At 48.8% G+C, this 15,147-nt stretch overlaps 1 protein-coding gene across 2 annotated transcripts in view; it reads right to left on the bottom strand.

Annotated features, from left to right (window-relative positions):
- NOC2L (NOC2 like nucleolar associated transcriptional repressor) overlaps window positions 1-15,147 on the bottom strand; it is a 487,814-nt gene that overhangs the window by 44,808 nt on the left and 427,859 nt on the right. The gene's annotated exons all lie outside the window — the stretch shown is intronic.

Here is a 15,147-nt window from a genome sequence, read left to right as displayed (position 1 = left end):
CCCCTCCCAGGCCATTTTTGTCCCTGGGGACCCCATCACCCTGGGCATGGCCTCACTGTTTGGGACCACGGGGGGAGCCCCAATGCCCCTGCGATCCCTGTCGCCTCTTTGCCTCCTGCGGGACCCAGGACTGCTTTTGGACAAAGGGAGCTGAAAACATGAAGCTCCCTTTGCCCCAATAGTAATACTGCTTCGCTTCATGGAAGCAAGAGCAGTTTTTCTGCTCTCAGTTCCATGAAGCGAAGCAGAAGTTTGCTATGACAGGGGGGAGCAAACTGTAATGTCCCGGGGTGGGCACCTGGGCCAAAGAGGGCTCCTGGAGGGGGGCTTTGCACCCCCTCCCCCCCCCCACTAATTTATGTACGCCACAGGGAGGTGGTGGTCCCCGGGGCAGTGTATTGTTATAAAAAATTGGCACCCCGGGAAGGTGGCGGTCCCCGCAGGAGACAGCGCTTGTTTTAGAAAAACAAATTTGGCGGGATTCGCGCACCCTACATGAATCCTACCGAATAGTTTTTTTTATGCTTTTTTGGGCACTCTGGGTCCCTGTGGGACCCTTTGAGAAGGCCTAGGGGGTCAGGGTGTTTCTACCCTGCCCACTTTTCTTTTTTTAACCTTTTTTCTTGTGACTCGGTTCAATCGAGTCACAAGATGGCTGCCAACACTTCCTGGGAGGGTTAAAGGATCCACCGTGATCACCAGATACTAATATTTTTATATATACGATTTTCTCAGGAACTACAGAACGGATTTACACCATTTTAAGTCAAGAGTGCACTCTGGACCAAGGGCTACCTTTCTGCCAAATTTGGTGTCATTCTGCAGTTCGGGCTGTAGCTGTGACAAAAGTTTCCTATGGAAATTAACAAAGAGAAAATGCGTTTTGGGACCCCCCTTTTTTCTCGGCCCCCGCTTGACGAATCACCACAAAATTATCAAGACAGGAGCTGACCGGGGTTCCCCATTCGTTTTGAAAATTTCACGTATATTCGTCAAACGGCGCCAAAGATATTGGCAAAAAAACGCTTTTTGAATAGAAACAGGGTCCTAACTATAAATACGTACTTGCGACCCCCAGTAGGCAATATATATATATATATAACACATATATGGTGTTATATGTAGTAAATCTGCACTTATTGTTACAATATTATGGTAGTATATCTCCTGGTTACAGTATTTTAGGAGCATGATATTAAAATATTTAAAACTCAATATTGCAGAAGTATATCTTACAGTATAGAGTAATAAAACATTTCACTGGTCTCAGCTAGCAAGACAGCGGGACAATTCATGAAAGCAGATAGGAGTATGGGAAGTAGTACTACAGGAGTTCTGTCTGACCAGTAAAGCAAGGGGACAGGCGTACAAAGGGATAGGTGCTACTAAATTTGGTGAAAAAGACTCCAGCGTGACAGCCAGAATCTGCTAGAGTCGAGCAGGGCCCGTAAGGTCCTCTTGGTAGCAAATTGTGACATCCGCGCAGGATACAGCAGTGAGAAGACAGGTGCCCACGCTACTAGGGACGCCGTGCCTGATGAAAACTGTGTCCATGGTTTCCTTTTCTTTGTGCCTCATGATGTGTTCTCTCTTTTATCACATTACAATTTAAGGCATGGAGCCTGGGGGTGTGTGGGCCGAGCTACATTCTTCCTTGTACAGAAGGCGGCTCAAACAGCGGGCGGTTTCTGTTCCTCCCTGCAGCGTGTAGAGATGTGGGCAGCAACTTGTCACAGGTTGGCACAGTCTGTGGTGTGCAGCTCTGAACGAAGACGACGAAAATGACAAGACAACGCGCAGCCGGCTGGGGGTTCTGCTGTTCGTCCTGTTGGGAGTTTGTAGCACCTTGTTTCAGGCAGCCAGGGCACTCTGGAGGGGAGACCCAGTGACCCGGAGGGCATGCCTGTCCTGGTGGTAGGACATACTCACGGTTGGCATGAATCAAGAGTATTATCACCACATACCAGAACAGATCAGAAATCACCTGATCTACAATTTCTCCTTAGAAGTGGGCTGTGGAGGGAGGCTATTGGGGCTGCTCATGCTCTACCTGCTACGGCCCACAGGTGGGTCTAGGATTTGACCCGGTCACCCAGGGAACATGCTTGAGGGCGGTGTGGGGCCCCTATTCCAGTAGGGGACAGTTCTCCTCTGCATGCCTCCTCTCTTGGAGCATACTGCTCAGACACATGCACGTTTGACTGTTCTCTATTTCAGCAAATTTCCCACAACTCGTTTACAAGATCGCTCTCTCTCCTTCGCTGAAAGTCATACAAATGCAGCCTAACCTTACCTAATCTCCTGTAACTCCTGTATTAATCCCACCAACCATGTGCTTGAGCTCACCCCACCACTGACAGCAACCATCCACTACTACTTTAGTCCACCATAAAAAAAAAACTGAAATTACTGCATGCAATGGTTTGCTTTGAGTGCACAAGACTAACCCCAATAACAACAGTAAATAATAACACTGAACTAACCATTAACCTCGGGTTCCGAGCAGTGTGCTGCCCGGCATAAAGCGCTTTGCCGCATCATCAGGGGCAGTAAGATATATAAAAGCAATAACAGTTAAGACTGAGAATTAGATCTGCTCTCTGGCAGAAGTGCAGGGGTGGATGCGTGAACACTCACCTTTATTAATCAAAATCAATTATTGTCCTAAAATAAAAACGCGATCAGTGATGCAAGCCATGGGAATACACATAGGAATGGCGTCACCTCCCTCTAACAAGTTATTTATTGGTGTTGCAATTTTGGAGGGGTGTTACCTTCTAACACAAGTGTATAATAAATGCACCTCAAGTTGTTTCATCACAAATAGTCTGTGGTTGTTCTTTTGCGCCAGGCGAGTCATCGCTTATAACGTTTGCTCTGGGTGGGGGGTGGCCTTATGATGCAACATCATCGGCATCTACACTATTGTATCGAAGGAACCTCTCACAATGCAGTCTGCATACTCAACTCTCCAAGTCCATTCTCCGAGCTCCGCCGCGCAACCCCTTGCTTTTAATTGCGGCATAATATAGCTGATCCTGCGACATAATTTGATGTCCCCCTATCGCATAATTCCAGTGGCCCAGAGTATAGTCCAGAACACTGGAATTATGCGATTTTGCGCACTGCGTTTTTCGCATAGTTGTGGATTTGCAGCATGTGCCACATAATCCCATCATCGGCTACATAGTCTGCCGATTTTTAACTAAAAATTAGTTTCTAGCTCAAAAGGTTCAAAAGTCACTAAAAACGCAACATGTGTTACTGCGCAGAGGTAGACCTTTCCAGCGGTTGACTGGTCATCTTTCTGTTCCTTATTGCTATATTAAGGTGTTACAGTGAGGTGCAACCTATGCCCATAGTGTGTTACCAAGAGTAAAATTTTAAAAAAGAATGAAATATTACTATCATAGAATGTGCCGCATTACGCCGCATACTTTCGTCAACTCTACAGCATAATTTGACCCTCACCTGCGCATAATTCCACTGGCCTCGAGCATAGTATGTGGGCTCGGTCTGCGGCCCAGCCCCCCTCCGCGCTAGCACACACCCCCCGCTTGCGGCGCCTGCCGCGGCCCCAGGCCGGCAGCGGCGCGTCGCTCCCTTGCCAGGTGCGTGGACGGCTATCATGCACTTTACGCGTTTCACTAATGAATGTCAGGCGGAGGGGTGGCGGGCGGGAGGGCGCGTGTTAAGAGCCCCGCCGACGCCGGTGCCAGCACTGATGTGATTATCTGCCGGATGGTGGGGGCCCGGCAGATCCTCGTTAGGAGGCGCCCGCTGCCCACTCCAAGGCTGTAATTGGCTCTCGCCGTCCGGCCTGTCTCCAGAATCCATTAATAACCTGTGCTGTGGCACCCGGCGATCTAGTCAGGGCGGGAAATGGAAGAGATGTGCGGCCTCCCGTCGGCGGGAAGTGGGGGCCCTTAGCGCACCCCCCCCCCCCATACACACACACACACTCAAACCCTGTGCAACCTTCGCTCTGCTCCAATTTTTTGGTTACCATGGAGTTCTTCCCCTAGCCCGACAGGCCTGCCTCTCCTGCGCTGGGCACTACACCGGGGAGTCTTCGGTATGGGTGGGGGAGCTAGGGGCATTAGGGAGGGAGGTAGCAAGCATTCAACCAGAAGCCGGCTAAAGGAAGACAGTCGGGGGTGTTCCAACCTCCGACAAAGGGAATAGTGGGGGTAGATCAGAGAATGGGAGCGCCAATAAGCAAGTAGCACAGCAGCGAAAGGAGCCACCGGAAAGAGGAGGGGGGGGGGGGTGGAGGGGGGAGAGGGGCTGGGGCGGAGGCACTCATGGATGAATGTCAACAGGAGCCCCCGGAAAGAGCGAGCAAGGGCAAACAAATGAGCCAGCGGGTCAAGGCCCCCGTTGGCAGAGGGAGTACTAGTAACCAGCTGGCAGATGGGCAACAGGAGGCAACCCACAGCAGCCAGAAATGCAGAGGTGTGGGTAGACGGGGTTGGGTGGGGAACGGGCAATAGGGATAGCAGTCGGAGGCACCCGACGGAAGCTGAGGGTGAAGGCGCAGGACAACAGGAACCAGCTAGGATGGAATTAAACGACATGGAACAGCAAAAACAGGGCAGGAGCTACGGAGGGCAACACAAGCCGCCGGAAAGGGAAAGCCATGAAAAGGACTCGCCTGTAACACCCTTCCCATTCATTGGCTGGCGAGTGGATCCCAAGGGGCACCTGAAATGAGCTTCGGTGGACCAAGACTGGCTGAGAATTAGTCTCGTTTAGAACTTTATCGACAAGTACAGACCCTTGACCTGGAAGGGTTAAGCGAGGAAATCAGCTTCCAAGCCATTATTGGTTTTCTGTCTCAGGAGAGACTAGTGTGAGAAACTGGCCTCTCCTCAGTCATTGAAGCGTTGTCCTAAGACTTCAAGGCTCCTTCTTGAGTAAATATTTTAGGAGGAGTCATGGCTACTTGACACTGCCCAAATGGCCTTGTCTAGATGGTGTCCTACTACCTGGGCCCAGCTGACCCTGCAAGCCAAAAGAACTACAAAAAAACAAACAAAAAGAAAACTGGTAGTGGGCCTTCTAAAGTGGGACCAAGTAGTGGTGCCCAATACCTAACTAGTCGAGATAGGCCAGGTTCGATCACCGCGGGCTGCAAGAAACTGCGTCTGCATGCCTGCTGTGAAGACTGCAAAACACACAAGATGATGGACGGAATGTTGCACATTGGCAAAACATTCACCCCCAGTCACAGATCTGGGTTTAATCCATCGCTATTTTGCTCACCGCGCCACCACAGTTCAGACATGGCCATATGCAAATCAGTCTTGACCCTGTGCCTCATGGGAACAGTCCAGCCGGAACTGCCAAGCCATGTCTTCCCTGGACCGGAATCAAGCATCCTAGGACCAGTTTCGGGGTTTCACCCCTCTTCAACCAGGATAGCTCGACTCCAGTGGCGTAGTGAGCACTGGACCCACGTCTGGGCATACCCTTGTTTTTGCATTTGCTGTGAAGACTGCAGCATGAGTCTAATAAAAGACCACACAGTTTGATGCCTGAATGGGATTTATGGGGAATGCTCTGGTCTGCCACAACCCCAGTGGCCCAGGGCCTACTTAGAAAGAGAACACAGAAGGATTGCAGAGGAGGAAAAGAGGAAACACAAGTCCCTGTCACGAATGCAGTGACCTACAAGCACAAAAGCAGCCCGTGTGGCTTTGTCTAACCACCTAAGCTTACCTTTAAAAGCAACTGTAAAAGGTGAACTAGCCCACCAGAAGCACTACACGGCTATCCCTACAACCCGCATGAAATTACCTCAACCCAAACCCTTTCAGCGCAGTCCTTGCCTCGCTTGAAAAGTTTACTCCAAAGCTCCAATCCATTGAATTGTTTTTACCATTTCCCCAACACTCAACGTCGGGAGATGGCTAGTGTCAACCTGCCATTGGCTAACCAAACCTTTGGATAACATTGGTACATTGCCTCCTTGGCTTCAAGCTTTACACTACCTATTGGAAGGGCACAGCTCAACAAGAGGAGTATTCAAGTCACTTCTAGCTTCCTTCTGTGTGCATTATATTTGCTATAGAATAAACTGAAGATTACTTCTGCAAAATGAAGATTTTCATACTTATTGACTTAATTAGAAACAATAGATTTTATCTGCTTACAATGCATAAACGCCCTCTTTAGGAATATCCGCTTTTTCTCACGGTTCCCCTCCTTTTTTCTCTGCTAGATTCTGCTTTTATCCTGACACGGCACATTCAGAAATCAATAGCTGGGTTCTCATTGTATGTGTGCACCTTTTACCGCCAAGAGAGTTTGAAAAAACATTATCTGAGTGCATGAGGTGGCACGTACATGTACTGCAGTTGCATTCCCTGCTGCGGGCACACTGAGTGCATATTGCATTTCCGCAAAGGGTGGGTGGGGGGGTGGTTGATTAAAATGCACTGATTAGTTTATACTGGTGATACACACCTGAAAACACGCAAGGCCACTTTTGCTCAGGCCCCCAGCCCCGCTCAATATGCATATATTAATGGGCCGGCGCAGTGAGAGAAAGGGAGTGACACCTCTGCTGTTGATTAAAAAAAAGGAGGTAATAGACGCCCATCTGCCTCCAAAAAGGCCACTCAGGAACCCACTGGGCCGCTGGTGGCATTGAACAATGCAGAAACCACTAAATCGCCCCCCCCAGGCTGCTAACAAAAGCAGCCCACAGCTGGAATTCGGATACCGCCCCCTCGGGCATTGCCCGAATGCCCGCATTACCAATCTGACGCCGCATCCAGCTCCTAAAGCCTGATTGAAGGCAAGAGGCAGCCTATAGCTGGGGGTCGTGCTGTGCTACTGGAGTGGGAGGAAGCCTCCAGTGGCCACTTGTGAGTGATGTGCAGGAACTTTCACTGAGATTTTATGATGGATGGAGAACTGTGGAGTGGAGCAGTTGGTTACCTTTTTTTGTTTGGTCTTATTTTAATAATAAAAATATTTATAATTTTACTGAGTTCGTTTTGGAAATATACAGATTTTTTAAAATGTAAGTATTGTGTTGGTACAGCTGTTTGGCAAAACATTCTCTGAAGCAGCTTTCAATTTCTTATCTGCAATACAAAGGGGAAACCACGTTTGCACGACTAGGAGCTAGTTTTTCAAGGTGGTAGATGTTGCAAAGTCATTCTGTGCCCTAGGCACTCCCCAACTTTTTGCTGAATGGTACTGGTGTTACATGACTGACTGGCCCTGGGCTCTGCCTAACCAAGCCCAGGGCCATTGCAATGCTGAAAGACACATTTAGAATACAGTGAAAACACCTACACACACTAGGGTACACTAGGATATGGGGTACCCCTGTGATTGGCATGACCTACCTCCTAGGGCCCTTTGTGAATATTAGGGCAGGGGGGCTGAAACTACCTATCAGCCCCTAGTATAAATAGCAAAAGACACACAATTGATGAACGGAATGCAGAACAAATCAAAATATTCACCCCCAGTCAAAAGATCTGGGGTAAATCCATCATTCTTTTGCTCACTATGCCACCCCAGTTCAGACATGGCCATAAGCAAATCAGTCTTGACCCTGTGCCTCATGGGAACAGTCCAGCCTGAACTGCCAAGCCAGGTTCTCCCTGGACTGGAAACAAGCATCCTAGGACCTGTTTCGGGGTTTCACCCCTCATCAGCCAGGATAGCTTGATTCCAGTGGCACAGTGAGCCCGGGACCCACGTCTGGGCATACCTGGCACACTTAGGGCGAGAAAGAAAAAGAGACACAATTGATGAACGGAATGCAGAACAAATCAAAACATTCACCCCCAGTCAAAAGATCTGGGTTAAATCCATCATTCTTTTACTGCATATCACTCACCCCTAGGGTAGGCCCTAGCTAGCCCTATGGGCAGGGTGCAATGTAGGTGAAAGGTAGGACATGTGCATTAACGGTGTGGCATATTCTGGTAGTAACAGCCATTTTGGTTTCTCACTACTGTGAGGCTGCACTCTCATAGGAATGCATTGGGGATTCCCAGATATGTGCTTCAGTGGAAATTCCTGATCTGAGAATAGTAGAGTGGTCAAGTTTGGAATAGTGGTAATAAATGCTGCACAATGGTGTTCGCAGATTTGTTATCACCATTTTAGAAATGCTACTTTTAGAAGTGGGCATTTCTGTGTGCTATGTGTCTTTGTGCCTGGCTGTTGTATATTGCACGTCTGGCTCTGGAGTGACAGGGACTGGGGAGGTGCCCTGGCTCCAGAGGGGCTGGGTGAGTCAGCACTAGGCTGAATAGGCCAATCTGCATTTGGAGTGGTGGGAGGAGTAGCACCTGGGCCTGAATAGGACAGGGCCTGCCTCACACAATGCTGGCTTCGCCCCCCCTGTGGTGTGTCTGGGGCCAGGACCTACACTGACAAAGGAGGGTGTTGTGCACATGAGAAAATGTTTGAGTGCCCCTCAAAACTGTTTTGGACCGGGCACAGAGCCCTGTGGCAGGGGGAGAACAGAGACAATAAGGGGTATAAGTATTGGGGCTGTGACCCCATGAACTGAAGCTTGCCTGGAACAGAAGACTGCGTGAGACCAGGAGGAAAAGCCATGAAACTGGGCTGCAGGAAGTGCTGGCCTGCTGCCTTTTTGGGGCTGGGGGGGGGGGGGGGGAGGGGGGGGGGGATGACTACCACTTTGCCTAAAAGGAATCCTTGTGCTGGCCTCCCTGGGGACACTTTGCTGGTGTGCCCCTGTGGTCCCCCATGACTTTGTGGCTTGCACTACATGACTGGTGACAGCGCGTGGGGAGCACCTTTTTTCTCCTCTTCTTTAAGACCAAGCGTGGGTTGGAACGCTTTTATGGTGAGGCACCAGCGTGTACTGTTGGCAAGTGCGGAGTGGAGCGCCACGTGTAGCCTGAAGGGCACTCCCTCCCAGGATTCATTGCAGTAAGCGAGAGGCGCTGTGCCTCTAAAAGCGTGTGGTGGGCCCGTCTGAATTTCTTTACCAGGGCCCGAGAAGAAGACTCCAACCTCAACTGTGACAGGTGCTGTCGCGCCGTGGCACGGAAGCTGGAAATTAACGGAGGTTCCGCGCCATGATCCCCAGAGTGCCGAAAGTCAGGCGAAGTTTGCGCTTGGTTTTGGGCAGGGCTTTGTGCACTGAAGCCTGATCCTAGGAGGGGCTCCCGGGCGGATAAGGAGAGCCCTGCGTGTCTCCTGGGCCTGCTGTGGACGAGACTAGTGGCAGGAGTGAGACGGAGCCCTGTGGGCTCACCGAGCAAAAAGAAGGACAGGAGCCTCGCGGGCTCCATTCTGCGGCCTCCCCGCCTCTCTCACCTGTCGAGGGAGAGGCAAATCACAAGTGGTGGCAAGTCTCGCGACGAGACAAACAATGTCGGGGTAAGGACCCATGGAGTCTGGGCCTAACTGGAGGTGAGCAGGGCACGGCGCCCCCCCCTCCTTTCTACTACATCTGCGGCAATAGCGGAGCCCACTTCAGCGGGGCCACGGTCCAAGTGTGGACCTTTCAGGGGGACAATTTTGGCCAAGTAGAGCAGCTGCCCAGAGTGGTAGTGGGCAGCTACCCTTGCAAGAGACACAGCACGGGGAGCATTCTTTGGCAGGGATAGGGCGAGTTGCACCCGCCCCTTTGCTCGTGACATTGTGCCCCTGAACGAGGTGAGACCTCGACGGAGGCCCCCGGGGACGAGAAATTGCCATCCTTTAGGAGATAGGTGGACATGTGGCCCAAATGCTAAGGACACCAGGTACCTTAAAGGAGAGCGCAAGTGTTGCGCTGATTGTGGGGCGCATGTAGTGATATGTACAACCTACAAGTGTTCAAGATAGGGCATGGTGGGTGTGGTTTATGCCTAATGCTGTGGTGCCCTGTTGCTGATGCTGAGGCCTTATATGTTTATGCCGATATGTGTGGTGCCCAGAGCACCTTGTCCAGTAGTTACTGGTTGGGTTTTACTACGTGTGCTGAAATGACAATGGCCGGATTGGCCTAGGGATTTATGACCTATGTTATGCACTGATGTGATTAGCCTTTGGGGTTACAATGGCAAGGTTGGTACCCTGCGCATCACTACGGTGATTGTACTGATAGGTGCACTCTGATAAGTGTTTACTACGGTGCACTGCAAACAATGTGTTGTCTGAGGTTCTATGCTGGGTGCAATGTTACCAGTAGTTAATGGTTGTTTCCTCTAATGGTGAGATATGTTGGTTATGACAGCGGCCCGATTGGCCCTATAGTGTATATAATCCTCTGTAAAGTAATACCTTGTGCCAGGTGGCACAGTGTATTTATGTGATCGCATTCTAATGTGTTTTAGGAGTAATACAAAGGATATTTTTGTATAACCTTGTGTGGAGTTTCTTTTGTGGTGTGCCTAGTGTGTCGCTGCGGTGTGAGTGTGTTGCGCAAACGCTTTACACATTGCCTCTGGAATAAGCCTGACTGCTCGTGCCAAGCTACCAAGGGGGTGAGCAGGCGTTATCTTTAGTGTGTAACTCCCTCGCCCTGACTAGAGTGGTGGTTTCTGCCTGGCTAAGACGCTTGCCCTAGCCAACCAGAAATCCCATTTCTAACACTCCCCTTGCAATGAGGGCAGACAAGACCTCCTTTCTCCTAATGCTGATCCCACTTCACTACTCCACACCTGCAGGGCTCAAGAGGCATCATATTGATACCTCCCAAACCCTTCAGTAACCAAGGTTAACAGGGTCAAGGCCCTTTAGATGAACAGTGCAAAAACATCTACGTTTGATGCCTTCAGCAAGGAGGAGATGAGCAGGCCCCATGTTACACCCTCTTAGCTCATTAAAATGTACAGCTGGGACCTCTCTAAAAAGCTGAGCTCATGAGATACCCAGTGTTGACTGACATATGTTCTACCATGTGTTATCGGAGCTCAAACAATGTCCGGCAAGGACTGCCACCTAACCCTCTGCTCCCTTCATGACATGCCCCATGTGGAAATATCGCGCACATTTTTTAGTAGCACGAGTTCATGAAATGCTCAAATGTCTTCTCACAGCTTTTGAGATGCACTGTGTAGCTCTCTCCATCTTTTGGTTATGTAAATGGCCATGAGAAGTCCAGGCCCCACTCCCACCCACTAAGAGCTCACAGTATTCGTGAGATGTGAGGAGTGGACGACTCCTCATACCCCACAATAATATAGGCAGGTACATATCAGTGCTCATGAGATACACCATGCAGACATATCCTTAATCCTATCTCTTGGTAACCTCGAAAGTTTCAGTAAGTGTTCTGCAGACTCCCCCTGCAACTGTTTTCCACTGCTTTATCTCAGTCTGGTAATCCCAGTGCGCTAAAGACACATGGGAGCCCGCTCGACTATACGTCTTTAATGTAGAGCAGAAATGCCAGGATTCATGAGCTATATGTAGCCCCTTCGATACTCACCAATTGCTCATGAAATGCTCAATGCAGACAGTACACTAGGATGGCAAAACCGGTCAGGCTTGTTCTCTAAATTCTGCTGACAGAGAGGAATGTACACGTTTCAGAGGTACTATAGCAAATATCCCATAAGGTCTGAGTCTCTCTCTGTCCAATAATAACAATCGTAAGGCCTCCATAGCATTCTTGATTCTCCAACAGCGCTAATCAGAAGATAATAGTGGGCACGATAGGCCACTCCATCTCCCCGGTTTTGTTGATGATCCCCTATCGGAATAAAGCTCATAGATTTGGTCAAACAAGTGAACCAAGGAAGGAAAAACCTAAATTGGTTTGCACTGTTCTGAATTATCGTTCTCCACAGGGCTTAAGCTACACAACAGTTTCGCTACACAACAGTTTCGCTACTCAGCAGCGACGGAGTGGTGGGAATCCTTTAGTGGCATAACTTACCACTGGACTGAAAGGGAACAGAGAAAGATGGGGCACAGGATAAAAAAGGAACAAAGTGGTGAAGTGAGGCAGAACACTCCAGGGTTTATAATGGTGGTGAGACCGACAGGGGCACCACAGTTACACTGGTACATCACTGAAGCTGAGGAACAAAGGGGAAGAACACTGGCACCAATTGAGTGGGTTGGGGCTTGTGCCAGAGGAAAAACAAAATGAAGAAAAAACTATGTTTTACAGCAGCACTGCTTGGAGCCACCGCAAATATAGTTGCTGGACCTATTGTAGCACACTTAACGCTACATGAGTGAACAACAGGGAGGGGACCATAGGCAGTAACAGTGAGGGGAGGAAACAAAGGCAGGAACATTCCAGGGAATGAAATGCAGCAAGACTGCTGAGAGCCACCGCAAACATCCAGGGTGGTGCGGGGAAGCACACTGCACCACTGACACTGTTCCTGTATGTGTTCTCATCTGTTCCTCTCCTAAGTGACCCTAGTCAATGCAAACAAAGGAAAAACAGAGGAGTTACATTTCCTCCAAACTAGGAGCAATTTTATTTTTAGGGGACAGACGGAGGAAGAGTAACAACTGACGTCTGATACCCAACCCAGCCTTAAATGTAGGGAGACTGTAGCCTTAAGCACCTTGTATCCCACACTCAAGCCATAACATATAAGGCCTCCGACTGAGTAAGCACTGAGTGCAGCTTATTGGGCACAATAGAGAGGTAACCTGGAGCATACTGAACAGAGAAACCATGGTGTCTACCTAGCAGGCACAGCACAAGAGGACACATTATCTCAACCGGCACCTCAGATAACGGAGTGGTGTGCGGAATCTGGTTGAATAGCAAAGAATGGTGGGTCCACAGAAGTATGTTGTACAGGGAAATGGGCAAGCAGACACATCCAAAAAGCTTGTACGAAGCCTGGTTCTGCAAAAATGGCAATGTGGCTGTGAAAAGCACAAAGCATTGGAGAGAACTTGGCTCCGTCGGCACCACAGGAAGGACAGTTATGTTCCTAGCTTAGCGCAAATGGAAGCTTCACAAATATTTGGATAAGTAAGATCTGGACATGGCAAATAACACTCATACTAAATGTCCGTTTGAAGCCCGCCACCTAAGAAGAAGCAGACTTTAGATAAATGTAGGTAAAAAAAGAAATTCAGCTAAATCTATGAAGTAAGAAAAATAATCAGGAGCCTGTAGCTTATATTTATATTTGCAACCGTTTGTCACAAGCTGCTAGCTTTTATTTAGCATTGAGCTCTATGAAGGTTACCCTGATGCGAGTCATTTACGTCTTCTCCGCAAACTTCACGGGTTGTCAAGTCTTCAAAAGTTTGTTATACTTTGAATTAGTGAACTGAGCAGTTACTAGACCACGGAATACAACATACCTAGATTCGAGCCAGATTACTTGAGCCACAGGGACATGGTTGTGAGGTGGTAGCCAGCCCAACACAGATGATGGGAAAATGTGGGTTTACTGAAGCAAAGGGAAACTGGTTCTACAAGGAAGGGAAGAGAGGATACTCTACCCCCGCCAGCCAATCCTTCACCTCTTTAGCCCAACACACAGCGACGTAACTGGAGGCAAAATATTGCGCTCACTGGGGATAAATGTGGAGAGCAGCCACTCTGTATACTTTCTCCTTGTCCCACGCATGACACCTTCCACACCTACTCAATGGAGGTACAACCCGAGGTTAAGTGGGAGTGGTTGCAAATTTCTGAAAAGCACCGGTAGGCCAGTACCCCTTAATGACAAATTAGCAACCACCAACGACAGTTCCTGGTAGCCTGGATGCTGTCAAAGGTTGCAGTGAAATGTGGGGTCTTTGTCGACTTACAGGCAGAGTCCCCTGAGACACACGCTTAAGACAGGTCAGATGTATGGGCAGGTTTGGATATCTGTCCCATCGGTGGGGGCAGTGTGTATGTGGTCCACATCTCCCCATACAAATAGTGAAAAGGTCAGCCAACAGAAAAACGCTAAACGTCAAAAGAACTACTGTCCTGTTCCGAGATTTTTTTGTTTTAAGGGACTACAATGATTAATAATCCCTTCATACCGTAGGGATCACTATGGACAGACACCTGCTTACATTTACATATTATCCAGACAGACCCACAAAGTAAAGTGGCTAACTTGAGTAATTCCAATTACGAAATGCTGTGAAGCATGGCATGGTCTCCTTTGATCTCTTAAGTATGAAACTGATCTCCTGTTTTACCAGGTTGCTCTGTGTACACTCGCACTTTGCTCTAAAAAAGGCCCAGTGCAAGAGATAATTCACAGGCCGCTGTGGCCTGGCCACTTGGCAGGACTTTGAATCTTCACGAGGAGCAAACCATCAGAAAATGAAGTTCAAAACACAGTGGGTGAATTTTCTGAGAGTCCTCCTCAAAAGCATGATGTTTACTGTTCATAGAGTGAACTAAATGCCAAGGGGGAGTGGGTAGGGGCCTCGCAAAAAGGATGTGACTCTTAAAGGTACCAGCTTCTCCTAACCCTAGAGGTCTCCAGGTAATGCAGAGCAAAGTGGCTTTCCTTCTTGCTGTCCTTCCTCGCCTACCCTGCCCTTTCAGCTTAATATTCTGATCCTGCGAAGAAAGAAGTTGTCCTGAAAGAATGGCTCCACTGTACCCCAGTACAACTTCAGGAATCAAGAGCTGGTGATATTTTGACTAATCTGGAGTGCTGCTTTAAGGCTCCTTTCTTCAACATGGTGAACCAGTGTGATCAGAGAAAAAGATAAGTGACTTCCATGTGGAAGTCCATGAAGTCAGACATGCAACAGTCCCCCCCGGTCATAACGGCTCACTCAGGTTGAACAGAAGTAAATAATGGAGGAATGCCCCACGGCATAAGTGTAGGTCAGGGCACCATGAGAGCATCTATGTTAGATAGATTTAGGAGAACCAGTGATCCCTTTGCTGTAGATTCAATGTCCTATATTCAAGTCCTTGAGAAGGAAAACTTTCTGATCTATCTGCTTGGCAGAGCTGGACAACCTGTTTTCTTGGACGAGTCAGCAGAAGGCGGCGTAATGTTTAATAAGCATGTACTCTTCTTCAGTAGGACCAAGTACTGATAGAAATAATCTCAACAGTAAACAAACCTGAGCTACGATGTGTAAAATAAACTCGCTGAACTAAATTACTGGGGGAGAAATTGGACATAGATTAAGCTATGAAGCAAAAATCATCTTCTCTCGGTACGTCCATTCGTCCTAGGTGCCTGGAGAGCCAGCTTATCATTACAGGGTTCA

The sequence above is a fragment of the Triturus cristatus genome, chromosome 1_2 (genome assembly GCF_964204655.1).
Source record: "Triturus cristatus chromosome 1_2, aTriCri1.1, whole genome shotgun sequence".
NCBI lineage: Eukaryota > Metazoa > Chordata > Amphibia > Caudata > Salamandridae > Triturus > Triturus cristatus.
This window is presented reverse-complemented; position numbering and strand designations above follow the sequence as displayed.